The 18,811-nt window shown below is 41.2% G+C and overlaps 1 long non-coding RNA gene across 1 annotated transcript; it reads left to right on the plus strand.

The window, feature by feature from the left end:
* The first annotated feature begins 9,682 nt into the window (after positions 1-9,682).
* Positions 9,683-10,458, plus strand: LOC106579896 (uncharacterized). Its single transcript, XR_001322766.3, has 2 exons — positions 9,683-9,754; positions 10,305-10,458. It is a non-coding gene; the product is annotated as an uncharacterized LOC106579896 (long non-coding RNA).
* Positions 10,459-18,811: the final 8,353 nt, after the last annotated feature.

The following is an 18,811-nucleotide window of genomic DNA, read 5'->3' on the forward strand; positions in this document are numbered from 1 at the left end:
GTGTTTGTGTGAGATTACTGAGAGAGATGTGAAGGGTCAGGTCAAGACCTATTTCATTATTGGCTCTGAGAACCTTATGTTACTTGTTATATAATCGCCAAACCTACTATAACAGACCGATAAGGAATTAAACACAGGTTATAACAACTATATCAAAAGACAGATTATAGATTTATAAAACAACTCAAAGACCACTTTATATCTTTACCGCCATCATAATGATGGGTCTCAAACATGTTGTGATAACTAGTTGAATTACAGCAGAAATTCGTTGTATTGCAGTTGATTTACTGTTATTACTGTTATCTTTGTACAATTATTGTTACCATTCTTCTTATTATTATTATTGTTATTATTAATAATAATGAAAACCTCAAATTGTGGTGTAATATTGCCAAGTAGACATTCATTTGATTGTTATGTATTTCAAGGGTATTAACTTGGAAACTATATTGCAATTTACTTTAATGCAAACTCTTACCAAAAAGTCTATGAGAGTCTTTACATTTTTAATATTGTAATATTCATCCAGCTTTAGTTTTACTGTAATTACCAGCATAAACATGATTACAAGGTTACTTCAAAGTGACTTAAAGCTTTTGTGAATAGCTTGGAAACACGTTTGCTTACACTAAAATGGAACATGCAGAATATAAGTAAAAAATAATGTGTTCGCATAGGGATGGATGAACTACAATAAAAGCCAACCCAATACCTGATTTTGAATGCTATAGTGATTATGCATCAAAATATAAAGGTGTCAAAATGTGTCAAATGTGTTCACTCACAGTAGTAGAAAATTAGTTTGTATGGACACATAGTTTTCACTCTCTCTAGTATGAAAGTTTTTCTATTTCAATATTGTGCATGGGGTACAAAGGGTACACACTATGATTTTACAGTATTTTGGGGATGAAGAAATTGATGGGCAAACATAGAATGGGTGGATTTGAGTTACAATTGGTACTATCTGTAAAATTGGTTGGTTGGCTTTCAACATATCCAACAATAATCAACATAATAATGGAAATAAGCACTTAGAGATTAAACATTGTGGAAAACATTGTAAAGCTTTTTACAAGGGTCTTATATTCTACAAAACACTAACCAGACTTGAAATACATAAGATCGGATGATATGAATGTCAAATAAATATTATTCCAAAATATTGAATGGCTACAAAAGGATATAGAAATACGGGAATGCAAAACAAACTTCCCTTTCATAAAAACGGATGGCTTATTTAGTCTGGAAATCTTTCAGCCAATCCCTGACTGAAAGATTACACCAGAGAAATACAGTAAATTGCAGTGGCTGAGGACTTTGGTGGTTTAACTCACTTTGATCTTGTAATGAATGTTCCTCAAAACCTTTGGCTCTCCATGATGCTTCTTTAAAGACAAGGATAAAACCTCTCTAGCAGTCTTGTTTGCCCCACACAAGATATGACTTACGCTAGTTTAAGTAGCTGCTTACAAGCATAGGCTGAGGTACACAGAACATGAGATGTCTCTGGGATATCATACAAAATAGCCATAAGATACTTTTTAACTATAGGTGTTGTTTTTTCAACTCTCACCTCTTGACTTCTGAAGGCCACACCTGGAGAATAGACCATCAGAATCCTTTATCGTGCAACTCAATCATGCCCTCTTTGATTCACTAACATCCCAAACTACAAATATCCTTGATTTAGCCCAATGAAACATAACATAATATAATAAACAGTGAAACGATGAGCCATAAAAACACCATGAAAATGAGTTAAAATTGTGAAATATGAGTGCATATTATATGTATATCATGTAGAAATCTCAAAGTGGCATTATCATTTTAAAATACACTGGTAACCCCTCTCTGAACAAACAGGTAGTGTTCACAGCAGAATGTACTCACACAGATACATATAAATAAGGAACAGAGTGCTGTAAGTATACTGGCAACGTCAATAAAAACAAACATACTTTATCATGCATCAACAACAACAAAAGAACAACACAACAACAGTGTTGAAATGATCATTTTCACAGTACCTGTCTACACCCGCATGAGAGAAACCCCATCTGAAGCACGATGGCTCTCCTCTATAGTATAACAGAACTACAATGATGCCCCCTGCTGGATAGTCTAACACTATGTGACTCAACTTGTGGTTCATTCAAAACACTGAAACTCTCAGCTACTGTTTCAGCTCCAGAACTACTTCTAATTGAATATGGTAACAGATAATATGGTAACAGATTATCTAACAGTTAATATGGTAGCAGATGTGTAATGACAAAATCTTGAATGCATGTTATCTACAATAACTGAGCATGTCAAAGTGTTACACAAAGTTACTGTGAACAGTAATGTAATGTTGCATATACAATGAGTGAGTAATATAATCTGAGCAATATTTCTTGAGAATAAAAAACGATATCTGTCATTCAGAAATGGCTTAATTCCAGACTGGCACATCATATACAAACACTAATCAACAGATGTAGAACCAAGTAAAGAGTACTGGGTTGCCAATGAAGGATGGTTCTGTCCCCGCCATTACTGCAGAGTTTCACAAAGCACACACAAAATGTGTTTTGGAAACGCCTATTGCATGTCATTCACATTGATCAAAAAACTTTCCCCACCCAAGTCCTCCTTCAAACCGTACATCTAGCACTGTGGAGAGAGCAGATGAAAGATGGGAACACATTAAAAATACTGTCAAACCAGCAGTGGAAAAGGCTTTTTAGGGATCTCCTTCTCCTTCTCTTCTCTGCTTCGTTTCAAATATATATATATATATATACAGGTTATTGTAAAACAGGTCTTCATGCAGCCAAAACTTCTCAAACACCTAAACACATTGAAAACAATCAAAGTACGGCAGAATTTTGCATTACCAAAACCACATTAATACCAAATCTGTGTCAGTCAGTCAACATCTATCCGTGACACCACCCGACTGGTGGTGACCATAGTTAAAGGTTGGTATAATCCATCTGGCATATGGATATTGCTGTGACTAAGAAACATTAGGCAACTGAGGTAATTGCAGAACAGAGCTGTAGAACAGTACACAGAAAACCAAGCCACATCTGGAGAAGTTAATAGGCCAAATAGACAGACAGGGGAGTTGTGTCTGTGACTGGGAGATGATAGAAAGGCCAGAGCAGAGACTACTCAGCTGAAACAATAGAGAACATACATGTTCCTCCGTTTACTCACATACAAGTTCCATTTGCTCACAAAAATAGTCAGCTAGAGTATCTTTCTTGATAATTCTATAAGATGTGAGTGTAACAGATGCAGAAATATGGATGTAGTTGCTTTGCCTGCTTTGCTGCTCTGGTGATGGCAAATGTTTCTCAATTCGAGCACGATTTACATTGATTCTCGTTGGATTGTTATGTTGTCCATATGATTTGTCTCCAGGACAATAATGTATCCCTGACAGAAAGCGAGGCTGCAGGAGGTTCCAAACATGATCTTGGGATATGTGCCATTTACAGCAGGCATACACAGCTTTTACTCATGTGGGACACATACATTCTCCATGTTCCTACAGACCTTGTGGCTAGAGCACTGAAAGACATTCTGAATGGATCTAAAGACTCTGTCATGTTTGCTTTAGGACTCCAGAAAGATGTATAATCATGATGAACACCACACTATGGAGAATCCATTATAGAGATACTTGGACAAAACTGGCATGAAACCAAAGGCATGTTTTTTCTTCACTTATTGCAGTTATACATGCATGCAAAGTAAGTCAGAAGCCATTAGTACACGTGTGTTGGCTATGTTACAGTCACAACTGCTGTGCAATGGCTTAGGGGCCACAGTTACCAAGAAAGGTATTTAAACTAATATTTTTATTTATAGAATCGAGTTCATTACTTTAGGTAAATGTCACTTTTCTTGTGCAGTCCATCGGTGTACCACGGAGTTCTTGAGGAAATGTGTGTGTGTGTGGTGTGTGTGTGTGTCTGTGTGTGTGTATGTGTTTGTGTGCGTGTGTGTGCGTGTGCGTGTGCGCGTGCGCGTGCACGTGTGTGTGTGTGTCATTATAAGTCTGCACTTCAGAGAAAAGGTAGAAATCCACCAGATGTTTTTCAGCTGGGTGGATCTGGTAGTGAAGATTTAGACAGCGTCTGTCACAAGCAAACATTTCCAATCTGTCCTGAACATTAGGCAGAGTAATCTAAAACCCCTTTCCATCACAACGTGCTGCTCCTTATGTGCTGACCACAACTTCAGTATATCCCTTCCAGAAACTAAGAAATACTTGGAACGTCTGACTGAGAGAGAGAGGAGAGAGAGAGAGAGAGAGAGAGAGAGAGAGAGAGAGAGAGAGAGAGAGAGAGAGAGAGAGAGAGAGAGAGAGGAAAAAGCTCTCTGGCTTTTGTCAAGATGAGAAAGCCAGAGCAGAGAACCATAAAGTCTAATGAATATATTAGTGGGTGTTTTCAGCCCCTTAAAGGAGAGCTAACAGGCTAAATTAAGTTATCAGAGCACCCCACCTGGGGCTGAAGACCAGGGCTTTGAACTAGTGGTCTAGTAGTACTCATGGAGGTCACTAGAAGAACAATCATCTACTGTGTAGACATACAGTACAGGACAAGGTTTCTTACTAATACTGTTTTGATCATTATGAATGTAAAATGTTCTTAAAATGCATTTGGCACCATTTAGCTTTTTTTCTGCAAGTCACAAAACAATATTGTCAACAATTAAAGAATGTTCACCTAACATACCACCGGTCAGCTCTGTATGGTATTCATCAGTAATGTGGGAGTAACTGAAAGGGTGATTGTTAGAAAGGGACCTCGCCGGTCTGCAGGAATTTCCTTCTTGGAGTTCATGTGCCTAGTTACCACTTTGGCAAACTCATGCCCTATGAACTGACCCTGTTACATCCTCCTTCTGGGTTCAGCAGGGGAAATAAACCAATCCTCTGTGGAGCGCTACAACTAACAAGAAAACTCCTAGCCCAAATCTCTCAATACCGCTCTGTTTTCCCTCCGGACCACTTTCAGCTTAATAAACATCTTAACTGGGCAAGCGTCCCACGGGAGTTGCTGGGAAATCCCATGGGCAAGGCAACCGGAGCTCAGAGCTGACCCTTTATTGCATCCAGGTGGCTGTGTTAAAAAAACGCTGGCCAACCATAAATGTCCAATCAAATGCATGTGGCACCTCCAGGGGTGTACAGGGTCACTGCACCTGTCTGTGGAGTAAGTCTCTCCTCTCTCCTCATGGCCAGGCACGTGCACAGATAGGGCTCTACTTGTGCAGAGCACATGCCCATTTTCCCTTCTAGTCTCCAAAGTGCCCTTTTGGGTGGTGGTATAATTTCCACAAAATTTATTTTTTGTATACATTTTTTTGTCATTGCTATTTGGAACCCAATGCCCGTAAGTCACTGTGATGTCATCAAGTTCGACCACCCCATCCATTGGTTGAACCTGTTGATTTGCCCTGTATGGAGCTCATCCTTTTTACCCAGTCTGCCCTGAACAAATATTGCATATGCAACCATAACAATTTACATAAAAATACTTAAAACGCAGATGTTGACTTATGTCAATTAATAATGGTAAATGGCAAATATTAACCATGTATGCTGTCTATATTGCTTGTAGATCACATTTATCAATAAATATTGTTTTATTTAATAAAATGTGATTTTTGTAAATAAAAATCAATTATAATCAAGACATGGATGGGATAAATCATGTTTATCTTGACGAAATCTATATGAAACAAGGTTTTCATCACTATTGATGTTAATTGCTTTGAACTGAACAAATTGGAAGGACAAATCTTACATACAGTATTTATGGAAATTATAAATGAGCCCCATTGAACACAAATTAAGGCTGGTCTACACACAACATGCGGGATATAGTTTTACTGTGTGTATTGCAAATGTATTTCTTGCACTTGATGCATGTGTACTGTGTCTTCCTGTCCTTCTTGAGTCCACTCACATTGCAGCAATTCTTCTTGTTGCTACCGGCTGCAATCTAGAATGATGAAAACACTACGTTCAGGAATTTTACTAACATCTCACTCACTCACTCACTCACTCACTCACTCACTCACTCACTCACTCACTCACTCACTCACTCACTCACTCACTCACTCACTCACTCACTCACTCACTCACTCACTCACTCACTCACTCACTCACTCACTCACTCACTCACTCACTCACTCACTCACTCACTCACTCACTCACTCACTCACTCACTCACTCACTCACTCACTCACATATCTAGTTACAGCAGGCCAAGGTAGAAGAGTCAGACACACACACATGCAACAACATCACTCACACGTACTTCTGGTATTGGAGTTGTTGGTTCTGTGGGTCGGGCAGATGGGGCACCAGCATCCTCCTCCTGAATCCGCATGATAGCAGCAGAAGCTGGGGTCCTTGGGATATCATACCTCCTGTGGATTTGAGGTCTTACCAATGCCTTGGCCAGATCCTCGAGAAAGAGCTGTCTCCTCTGGAGCTTCCCTCTGTTCCAATCTGGGTTCAACGCCATCCAGATGACAAACACGTTGTATGCCGAGATGTCCAAGATGTTGAAGAATATCACAAGTGACCAGCGTAGGGTTCTTCTTTTTCAGCTGTAGCCAGTCACCAGCTTGTCTAAAATGTCCATCCCTCCTTCTGTGGCAATGTAATCCATTATGATTCCTGGTTTTTGATGTTCCTGGCCACAGATTCTCTCATCTCTGTGCAGCGTACTCATGAGTACCACATTTTTGCCTTTCTTTGTCATGTAGCACACTAGGGACGTGTCGGCCATGAACACGAACTTAGAGGAATTGATTGGCATGTTCTGTGTATTCAACATCTGAGATGGGAGCTCAGGCTTGTTTTTTGTACTGTTCCTACCATCGTCAGCTTCCTCTTGAGGAGCTCCTGTGAAATTTGCTTCCTATGTTATCTCTGTCATGGCCATGTGGTTATTCCTGAGGATCTTTAGTAACAGTTGATAATATAAAAAAAAGACATGTTGACTCATTAAATCGTTACGAAGCAGAGCACAGACTAAGCCATAACAGTTTGAACTTGACCCATGGTGCAATACTTGGCTGTGTCATCACACATTTCCATGGTTAGCGCAGGCAAAAGACGAGGGTACATCCTACTATTGTACACTATTCTCCCTATTATAATTATATGTACACTAATCTTTCAACATTAGCATGGGATAAATAACTGAATTTGGCAATTTTCTGAATAAATCAAACCACCATTTTCTTTCTTTCATATGTAAAGGCTCTCCAACTCTGTTTTTTTATGATTCACTTTCCTAAACCTAAATAATCTTTTTACATTAAGTATTTTTACATCTATTAATTGGTGCTGAAACGGAGACGAATTTGCATATATTTAGATGGGTTTCTTTCATTGATCCTTAATATTCTGCTGAACCGGTCTCTCGATATTCTATTGAGTCTGTCAACAAAATTCTAAATAAAAGGCATACCATACACCACAAGAACATGTGTTGGCCAGCAAGTGCGTGGGTTTTCAGCAGCTGAATTACATGTATTTTATGCGAAGCCGTTATGCACCTTCATAAAATAAATCTGAATACCAACTACCGTATGGGATTATAATGATGACAGACCTATGTGGGTTTGTATTTTGAATTTTGTGGTGGCACATTGAGATTCGTGGTTGTAAGTACGATTCGCAAATGTGTAATTTAAATTTGCAAGCTTGTATCATGATTTGTGAAACATTTAACAACGGTTGCAAACTTGTAATTTGATATTTGAATACATTCAATAAGATTTGCCAGTATAATTTATTTTCAGAATTATTACAATCCATTTACGAATATAAATATTCTATTGTGAATCAAAATAACACTTGCAGATTTTGAATCTGTGTACACTCCGAGTTCTGTCACTGTTGTCACATTACCAAGATATTCTTAAACTTGTACCAAGTTTTGTAAATTTGTCGAAAGAGATTTGCAAATCGAAAGAGATTTGCAAGTCAAAATGTGATTTGTGCTGGAGGGAGCAAATTTTACTCTTGACCAATCAGTTCCTTCTGTCAAAACCACAACCACCTAACCACTGGCTGGATTGTTCCATCAATCAAATGTAAGGAAGTAGCTACCCAGAGATTATATATATATATATATTTTAACATTTTTTAACGTTTTTTTTTAGCAAGAGAGGATGAGGTAAAATAAACGAAAAAAAAATCTGCTTGAAATCAATAGTCTCTTTTATTTGTGTTCATACATTTTTTTGTGTGAAAAGGCATGACAGTAGTTTGCTTATCATTTAGAATATAATGGTACATTTCAGACAAACTCCAGACCAGCTATTGCATTAGCTAGCTGGCCTCTGACATTCATCCTAGCTTCACTATCAACTGGCTAGCTTTATCAGGCAGCTTTAGATGCAAGGAAAACAAATATATTTGTTAGTTAGTTAACCATCTGATTGATGAAGTTGATTATAAATGCCATTGAAAATGCTTGGAAAAGCTAGCTAACTCCCACCATCATCATAAAGTGTAGCTAATGTTAGCTAGGTTTTTAAGAAATAAGACTTGTAACAGACTTTTGAACACTTGTCAAACTTCTTCATTCCATTGCCTGTTTATTGATTAATTGGTGACTGAAAAAGTTGGCTAGAAAAATGCCCCTCTCAATTTCACTGCAAAAATATTAGCTAGATAAAAGTAAACTGGTAAACTTGATCAAGCTTATGAATATGTAAAACTGTTTACAAAAATGATGGCACATTAAAGGTAGTTGGTGTTCTCAGTAACTTGAACCAGATCTGAAATTTGAGCAGTGAGGTTCATTTATTCCCACGTTCTGCTCTTTTCCTCCTCAGGTTGAAGCACATCCCTAACACCATACAGATCTACAGAACTTGGGAACCTCCCAGCCATCAGGAAAATAATCTTGTTCTTGGATTTTATTCACAAGGTTCGATAGAAATAGATCCACACATGTTAAATGCTATTGTGCAAACCTGTCGCTTAAACTTGTAACTTGGGAAGCTCATTCAATAATACAGACATGGGTGATTTATGTCCCAGGGGACTGAACTGTGTGCGAGTTTTTGTTAGATTTTGACCACAATTAGTTGATTGAGGTGTTAGTGAAGTGCTGGAACAAAAAACACTTGGCTATGGCTGTCATGACTTCAATTGACTAAATACAGTTACCATTTTATTGTGTTAATCTATGCAGGTTTGTCATATGATTTCCAGGAACCTGGTGAAGATGTATACAATCATAATACAAGACAGGACATTTCCCTGCATCTAGTTTGAGGCCTGCTACCAGCAAGAACATGGAGCACTCTATGTCAGTAAATCATGCATATTGTTTATATACTGTATATATAGCTAATACTCCACTCATATGCAGAGTGAGAAGCCCTACGCACCATACACTTGTCTACTCCTGGAGTAACTCCCTGTCCGAGAGATTGATTAGAGAGTTTTGGGCCATTGGGAGGTCAGGGGTGAGGTCTTAGGAGTGAGAGTGAAGTTACAGACATGAAGATACAACTTGAAACCCTCTGCCCCTTTTACTCATCCAGTTGACTGATTGGAAGGCACCCTTATAGTCCTCAATAATCAACATATACATCTTAACTCTCTTGCAAGAGCATTCAGTACCTCTATCCATCTCTCTACAGGTGCTAGAGACAGAATATTCCAAGGACCTCCAGAGCCTTCAGATCAACTACCTGCGATCTCTCCAAAGAAGTAAGCTCCACTGGTGCTAATATACTTGATGCGCTATGTAAACCTTCTTCACTATTGTTGTCTGTCTGTGTGATGACACATATCATATTATTGTCACACCCTGACCATAGAGAGCCCTTGGTTCTCTATGGTGTTTAGGTCAGAGCGTGACTAGGGGGGTGTTCTAGTTTTTCCATTTCTATGTTGGTGCTCTTAGTATGGTTCTCAATTAGAGGCAGATGATGTTCATTGTCTCTAATTGGGGATCATACTTAAGGGTTCCCTGTTCCCACCTGCTTTGTGGGATATTGTTTTTGTGTGTGTGAATGTTGCACCCCGGCTATCACGGTCGTTGTCTGTTTATTGTATTTTTTTTAATGTTTCACTTTAAATTAAAGATGTGGAACTCAACTCACGCTGCGCCTTGGTCCGTCCATTATGACGATCGTGACAATTATCCAGGGCCACTGGTTGGATTTACTGTACTCACTCCAAAACACATGTACTCTCCTCCCACTAAAAGTCTCCCAGACTTTAAAAAAAACGAACGTGTCCATCCCTCTGTTCCCAGGTGAGTCTGCCGGGCCATGGAACTCTAGAGCAGAACATCAAGAAACCTGCCACCACGTTGTCAGCTGTAAACAGTTCCCTGAGGAAGGATGCAACTATCAAGGCTTCCAATTTGGGGGATGACCATCAAATGCAATAAAGTTTTGTATAAACTACTTGTTCATTTTTTTTATAGGTTACAAAACAATTACTGTTTCTTAGCCTGTTCTCATTTTTACTAACTACTATGGTAGCTTAAACATCTGACAATATGCAGACTTTATCCATCAAGACAACACTTAGAGCTTATAATTCAAAAAGGTTAAAGTCTCATATCCAGGGTGAAGAAAATGTTTTATGTATAAAGGACATCACACAGGTGTGCCAACTGAAATACCCTGCTCAAAAAAATAAAGGGAACACTTAAACAACACAATGTAACTCCAAGTCAATCACACTTCTGTGAAATCAAACTGTCCACTTAGGAAGCAACACTGATTGACAATACATTTCACATGCTGTTGTGCAAATGGAATAGACAACAGGTGGAAATTATAGGCAATTAGCAAGACACCCCCAATAAAGGAGTGGTTCTGCAGGTGGGGACCACAGACCACTTCTCAGTTCCTATGCTTCCTGGCTGATGTTTTGGTCACTTTTGAATGCTGGCGGTGCTTTCACTCTAGTGGTAGCATGAGACGGAGTCTACAACCCACACAAGTGGCTCAGGTAGTGCAGCTAATCCAGGATGGCACATCAATGCGAGCTGTGGCAAGAAGGTTTGCTGTGTCTGTCAGCGTAGTGTCCAGAGCATGGAGGCGCTACCAGGAGACAGGCCAGTACATCAGGAGACGTGGAGGAGGCCGTAGGAGGGCAACAACCCAGCAGCAGGACCGCTACCTCCGCCTTTGTGCAAGGAGGAGCAGGAGAAGCACTGCCAGAGCCCTGCAAAATGACCTCCAGCAGGCCACAAATGTGCATGTGTCTGCTCAAACGGTCAGAAACAGACTCCATGAGGGTAGTATGAGGGCCCGACGTCCACAGGTGGGGGTTGTGCTTACAGCCCAACACCGTGCAGGACGTTTGGCATTTGCCAGAGAACACCAAGATTTGCAAATTCGCCACTGGCGCCCTGTGCTCTTCACAGATGAAAGCAGGTTCACACTGAGCACGTGACAGACGTGACAGAGTCTGGAGACGCCGTGGAGAACGTTCTGCTGCCTGCAACATCCTCCAGCATGACCGGTTTGGCGGTGGGTCAGTCATGGTGTGGGGTGGCATTTCTTTGGAGGGCCGCACAGCCCTCCATGTGCTCGCCAGAGGTAGCCTGACTGCCATTAGGTACCGAGATGAGATCCTCAGACCCCTTGTGAGACCATATGCTGGTGCGGTTGACCCTGGGTTCCTCCTAATGCAAGACAATGCTAGACCTCATGTGGCTGGAGTGTGTCAGCAGTTCCTGCAAGAGGAAGGCATTGATGCTATGGACTGGCCCGCCCGTTCCCCAGACCTGAATCCAATGGAGCACATCTGGGACATCATGTCTCGCTCCATCCACCAATGCCACGTTGCACCACAGACTGTCCAGGAGTTGGCGGATGCTTTAGTCCAGGTCTGGGAGGAGATCCCTCGGGAGACCATCCGCCACCTCATCAGGAGCATGCCCAGGCGTTATAGGGAGGTCATACAGGCACGTGGAGGCCACACACACTACTGAGCCTCATTTTGACTTGTTTTAAGGACATTACATCAAAGTTGGATCAGCCTGTAGTGTGGTTTTCCACTTTAATTTTGAGTGTGACTCCAAATCCAGACCTCCATGGGTTGATAAATTGGATTTCCATTGATTATTTTTGTGTGATTTTGTTGTCAGCACATTCAACTATGTAAAGAAAAAAGTATTTCATAAGATTATTTCTTTCATTCAGATCTAGGATGTGTTGTTTAAGTGTTCCCTTTATTTTTTTGAGCACTATATATATCCCAGACAAGACTTAAGAATAGGACAAATAGGCAGCCAAAGTAAGATTGTTTTTGCAGTAATTGGTCTTCTGATCAATCAGATGTGAACAGATCTGTTGTGATTGGTCAAAGGACCAATTAGTGGGGAAAAAAAGGTCAGAATTGGGCTGCCTGTCTAAACGCAGCCAGGGACAAGTGAATATAAGTCAGTTCTTGTATTCGCAGCAGTTTCCATGAATTTGAGTGGTTACATACAGTACATGTTAAATGGCTATGAGATAGAGATAAGAAGACTTGCTGTAATCAAAGGTAAAGAACCACTGAAGGCCCCAGTATTCAGGCAGGCAGCTTGTAGCAGATGCGTTACAGCATGCAGTGGCCTGATAGGGAGATGACAATAAATACATTATGTACGTTTCACCACCAAAGCCGTGTTAGCATTTACTGCACGTTGCTGAACGATCAAACCATTTTGTTAGTGTCATTGATATAAATGGGCAATTCAAATACAGTTCATAAGCATTGACTGTGATACCTCTAGGGTCCTTTGGTGGTCTGGCAGCATGCATGCTTTCTAGTAATCTTACTCCCTCTCCACCTGAAATGCAACAAAAACATGAACAACAATAATACTAGTCAGTCAGTAATTTGGCTAACAAGGCTAATTAAACACTCACAGCCAAATGATACCCAACCAGCCTAATAGTCTATTTGCAGTGAAATTTGGAGGGGCAACTTTTTCAGTCACCAATTAATCAATAAACAGTGGAATGAAGTAGTTTGACAAGTGTCAGTAACTCAAAACGTAAGTCAGTAACAAGCCTTTAAAATATAGCTTCAAGTATGTCTATATTGTTTTATAGAAACCTAGCTAACATTAGCTACACAGCAGTGACGATGATGGGAGTTAACTAGCTAGCCCGGTACATTTATAACCAACTTCATCAATCAGATGGTTAACTAACTAGAAAATATGTGACTGATCGGCTCAAATCGGTGTTATGTAGCAAAATTTGAAATAGTTTTTTTTACATTGGATAAAAGTAGAGACTCAGAGCTACAAAATTGTATATCATACACGGCATTTTTGAGGAACAATGGGAAAGTAATTCTGCTTTGAAAGTTGATAAACTTGTAAACTCACTTTTGAGAAAAGGGCCTTTGAATGTTTTGGCACCTACTGGAGAGTTCTCCTTTGTCTACACCCATTCAGCATTGTTCACACCCTCTTAAACTCTATGGGCTAGGTGGGACGCTTGCGTCCCACCTACTCAACAGCCAGTGTAATCCCGTGGCGCGATATTCAAATACCTCAAAAATGCAAAAACTTCAATTTTTCAAACATATGACTATTTTACACCATTTTAAAGACAAGACTCTCGTTAATCTAACCACACTGTCCGATTTCAAAAAGGCTTTACAACGAAAGCAAAACATTAGATTATGTCAGCAGAGTACCCAGCCAGAAATAATCAGACACCCATTTTTCAAGCTAGCATATAATGTCACATAAACCCAAACCACAGCTAAATGCAGCACTAACCTTTGATGATCTTCATCAGATGACAACCCTAGGACATTATGTTATACAATACATGCATGTTTTGTTCAATCAAGTTCATATTTATATCAAAAACCAGCTTTTTACATTAGCATGTGACTAGCATTCCCACCGAACACTGCCGGTGAATTTACTAAATTACTTACGATAAACGTTCACAAAAAACATAACAATTATTTTAAGAATTATAGATACAGAACTCCTCTATGCACTCGCTATGTCCGATTTTAAAATAGCTTTTCGGTGAAAGCACATTTTGCAATATTCTCAGTAGATAGCCCGGCATCACAGGGCTAGCTATTTTGACACCCAGCAAGTTTAGCATTCACCAAAGTCAGATTTACTATAAGAAAAATGTTATTACCTTTGCTGTCTTCGTCAGAATGCACTCCCAGGACTTCTACTTCAATAACAAATGTTGGTTTGGTCCCAAATAATCCATTGTTATAACCAAATAGCGGCGTTTTGTTCGTGCGTTCAAGACACTATCCGAAAGGGTAAAGAAGGGTTACGAGCATGGCGCATTTCGTGACAAAAAAATTCTAAATATTCCATTACCGTACTTCGAAGCATGTCAACCGCTGTTTAAAATCAATTTTTATGCAATTTTTCTCGTAAAAAAGCGATAATATTCCGACCGGGAAATCGTTTTTTATTACAAAGAGAGTGAAAGTAAAAGCATGCTATCCCCTCATGCACGAGCCTCAGTCTAATGGCCCTCTGATAGAGCACTTGCCAAACGCGCTAATGTGTTTCAGCCTGGGGATGGAATTACATCGTTCAGCTTTTTCCCGCCTTCTGAGAGCCCATGGGAGCCGTAGGAAGTGTCACGTCATGCCAGAGATCCCCTGTATTTGTTAGAGATGATCAAGGAGGGCAAGAAATTGTCAGACAGGCCACTTCCTGTAAGGAATCTTCTCAGGTTTTGGCCTGCCAAATGAGTTCTGTTATACTCACAGACACCATTCAAACAGTTTTTGAAACTTTAGGGTGTTTTCTATCCAAAGCCAATAATTATATGCATATTCTAGTTACTGGGCAGGAGTAGTAACTAGATTAAATCGGGTACGTTTTTTATCCGGCCGTGCAAATACTGCCCCCTAGCCCCAACAGGTTAAGCCAGCACCACCCATCTCTTTAAGGATTCACATGTGAGATCATGTGCTAAACAGTGAGTAGGGTAGTAAAGATTAAGACTAAACGTATTAGTAGCCTACAATAAAGAACAATTCCAGGTAAACAGAAAGTATCCAGATAAAAATATTTTATAAATATTAGATGACGCTGACCGAGACACATTTGTCTAACTTAATGGGTCATGTGAAAGAAATGCTATAACCCCCCAGCCACATCCAGATGTGGAAAAGTACTAACCAGCTGTGGGATGTTAACCCCTGTCACAGTGTTGTCGTTCACAACACCAGCAATCTAAGACAAAGTGTTCACTCTGGTCTTTCTGAAGCGCTGCTTGATGAGGCCGAGGCACCAGTCGGGAGCAAACTTGGTGTGGTCTGTGATCAGGAAGTGAAGGTTAAGACACAAGATGCTACACCGCAGACCAATCTGAAACTCATCTCTTGGCATGTTCAGCCCACTCATTATCTCAGCCAATCATGGCTACCGGGAAGGCTCGTAAATGAACAGCTTTATTCGTATTTACAGATGGCATAAAAGTTTGTTATTAAGGCACATGAAAGTTTACCTGTTCGAGAAGTTTACCTGTTCTGCATTTCTGCCAAACGGCTCTCCTGTGAAGTTGTGACTTTTGACATACGCCCAGTTTCCTGAATCAGGTCACATATATTTGTTTTCCCCTCACATCTAAAGCTGCCTGATAAAGCTAGCTAGTTGATAGTAAAGCTAGGATGAATGTCAGAGGCCAGCTAGCTAACGCAATAGCGGCTGTCAATGCACTGGCTGGTCTGGAGTTCGTCTGAAATGTACCATTATGTTTCACATGATGAGCAAACTACTGTCATGCCTTTTCACACACAAAATAGATGAATAAAGATAAGAGACAATTACTTTCAAGTACATTGTTTTCATTTAATTTACCTCATCCTATCTTGCTCATGTGGGGAGCTACTTCCTGAGATTTGATTGATGGAACAATCCAGCCAATGGTTCAGCAGTTGTGGTTTTGGGGAACTGATTGGTCAGGAGTAAAATGTCCTGCCCACAGAGTGCAAATCAGATTTCTACTTGCAAATCTCTTTCTACAAACGTACAAAACTTTGTACAAGCTTACAAATCTCTTTTTAAGGTGACAACAGTGACAGAACTCCGAGTATGCACAGATTTAAAATCTGCAAGTGTATTTTTTATTCACAACAGAATCATTCATACTTGTAAATGGATTTGTAATAATTCTGAAAATAAATTAAACTTGTAACTTGAAATAAATTCAAATGTCAGGTAACAAGTTTGTAACTATTGTTACATTTTTCATACATCATGATACAAGCTTGTAAAATGAAATTACACATCTACGAGTCATACTTGCAACCACGGATCTCAATCTGCCACCACAAAATTCAAAATACAAACTCAAGTAGGTCTGTCATCATTATAATCCCATACTACTGAAAAGTGCGTAGAACATTTTACATTTACATTTTAGTCATTTAGCAGACGCTCTTATCCAGAGCGACTTAGAGTAGTGAATGCACACATTTCACACATTTCATTTCATGCATTTTGCTTTTTAAAAAATATTTTAATTTATTTTGTACTGGCCCCCCGTGGGAATCGGACCCACAACCCTGGCGTTGCACACACCATGCTGGCGTTTGTCACGTCCTGACCAGCAGAGGGAGCAATTGTATTAGTTTTGGTCAGGACGTGGCAGAGATTTTGTGTTACGTGTGAGTTGGTTGTTGGACTCCCAATTGAAGGCAGGTGTGTTGAGTTGCCTTTGATTGGGAGTCCTATATAGTAGTGTGTTATTCCTTGTGGTTGTGGGTAATTGTTTCTGTTCAGTGTGTTATGCTGTCAGTACTGTTTAGCTGTCGGTTGTTTATTGTTTTGTAAGTGTATAGTGTTCCGTTTTGCATTAAAAATTATGAACACTAACTCCGCTGCACCTTGGTCCATTCCTGACGACAGACCTTACAGAATTACGCACCACAAAAGGACCAAGCAGCGGAGGAGGAAGGAGCCACAGGAGAACAGCGTGATCGACTGGACATGGGAGGACATCCTGGACGACAAGGGATCCTACACTTGGGAGGAGATCCTGGTCGGAAGGAATCGCCTCCCATGGGAACAGGTAGTGGCACTCAGAAGAGTGGAGGCAGCAGGAGAGAAGGAGACAACGGCGACGGTATGAGGGAACACGGCTGGGAAGGAAGCCCGAGAGGCAGCCCCAATAATTTTTTGGGGGAGGGCACAGGGGCTGTTTGTCGGGGCGAGGATGGAGCCCCAGGCCAGCTCCCCACACTAGCCCTGAGGTGCGTCAGCCCAGTCTGACTCGGCCTGTTCCCGCTCCCCGCACTAGCCCTAAGGTGCGTGTCTCCAGGCTGGCACGTCCTGTACCAGCCCCACGCATCAGGCATCTAGTGCGTCAGCCCAGCCTCGCCAGTCAGGAGTCGCCAGAGCTGCCCGCCAGTCAGGAGTCGCCAGAGCTGCCCGCCAGTCAGGAGTCGCCAGAGCTGCCCGCCAGTCAGGAGTCGCCAGGAGCTGCCCCGCCAGTCCAGCCGAGTCCCGCCAGGGTGCCCCGCCTGTCCTCCGGCCCAGCCCGAGTGGCCCGCCTGTCTTCCGGCCCAGCCAGAGTGGACCGTCTGCCCGGGTCAGCCCGAGTGGCCCGTCTGCCCAGTGCAGCCATCGGCGCCACCGAAGTGGGTGACGCCGAAGGTGGAGCGAAGTCCACATCCCGCACCTGAGCCACCTCCAGGATAGGTGGGTTGGGGAGGGAGGGTGTAGCACAGTGCCGTCATTGACGGCAGCCACCCTCCCTTCCCTCCCTTATTGTTTAGGGGGTATTGTTTATTGGTTTTGTTGGGGTATTGGGGATTTTTTGTGTTTTCTTATTTAACCTGTTGGGGGTAGGGGCAGTATTGACACGGCCGGATAAAAAACGTACCCGATTTAATCTGGTTACTACTCCTGCCCAGTAACTAGAATATGCATATAATTATTGGCTTTGGATAGAAAACACCCTAAAGTTTCTGTGAGTATAACAGAACACATATGGCAGGCAAAAACCTGAGAAGATTCCTTACAGGAAGTGCCCTCTCTGACAAGATCTTGTTCTTCTTGTCTCTGTTTATTGAAGACTGAGGATCTTTGCTGTAACGTGACACTTCCTACGGCTCCCATAGGCTCTCAGAGCCCGGGAAAAAGCTGAATGACATCGAGGCAGCCCCAGGCTGAAACACATTATCGCTTTTGGCAAGTGGCCGATCAGAGGACAATGGGCTTAGGCGCGTGCACGAGTCGACCCCGTGCTTTATTTTCTTTCGTCTTTTTACCTAAACGCAGATTCCCGGTCGGAATATTATCGCTTTTTTACGAGAAAAATGCCATAAAAATTGATTTTAACCTGTTAGGGCTAGGGGGCAGTATTTACACCGCCGGATAAAAAACGTACCCGATTTAATCTGGTTACCACTCCTACCCAGTAACTAGAATATGCATATACTTATTACATATGGATAGAAAACACCCTAAAATTTCTAAAACTGTTTGAATGGTGTCTGTGAGTATAACAGAACTCATATGGCAGGCAAAAACCTGAGAGATTCCTTTACAGGAAGTGGCCTGTCTGACAAGGTGTCGTTCTTCTTGTCTCTGTTTATTGAAGAGTGAGGATCTTAGCTGTCCCGTGACACTTCCTACGGCTGCCATAGGTTCTCAGAAGGCGGCAAAAAGCGGAATCGTGGCTTTGCAGGCTCTGGCTGAAAAAAAGTAGCGCGTTTGGGTAGTGGCTGGTTACAGTACTGTGAGACTCAGGCTCGTGCCCGCGTCGACCGAAAGCTGTGTTTTCTTTCCTCTGTTTAGCTAAATGG

This window comes from Salmo salar, chromosome 20 (assembly GCF_965601325.2).
Source record: "Salmo salar chromosome 20, fSalSal1, whole genome shotgun sequence".
In the NCBI taxonomy this organism is placed as follows: Eukaryota; Metazoa; Chordata; class Actinopteri; order Salmoniformes; family Salmonidae; genus Salmo; species Salmo salar.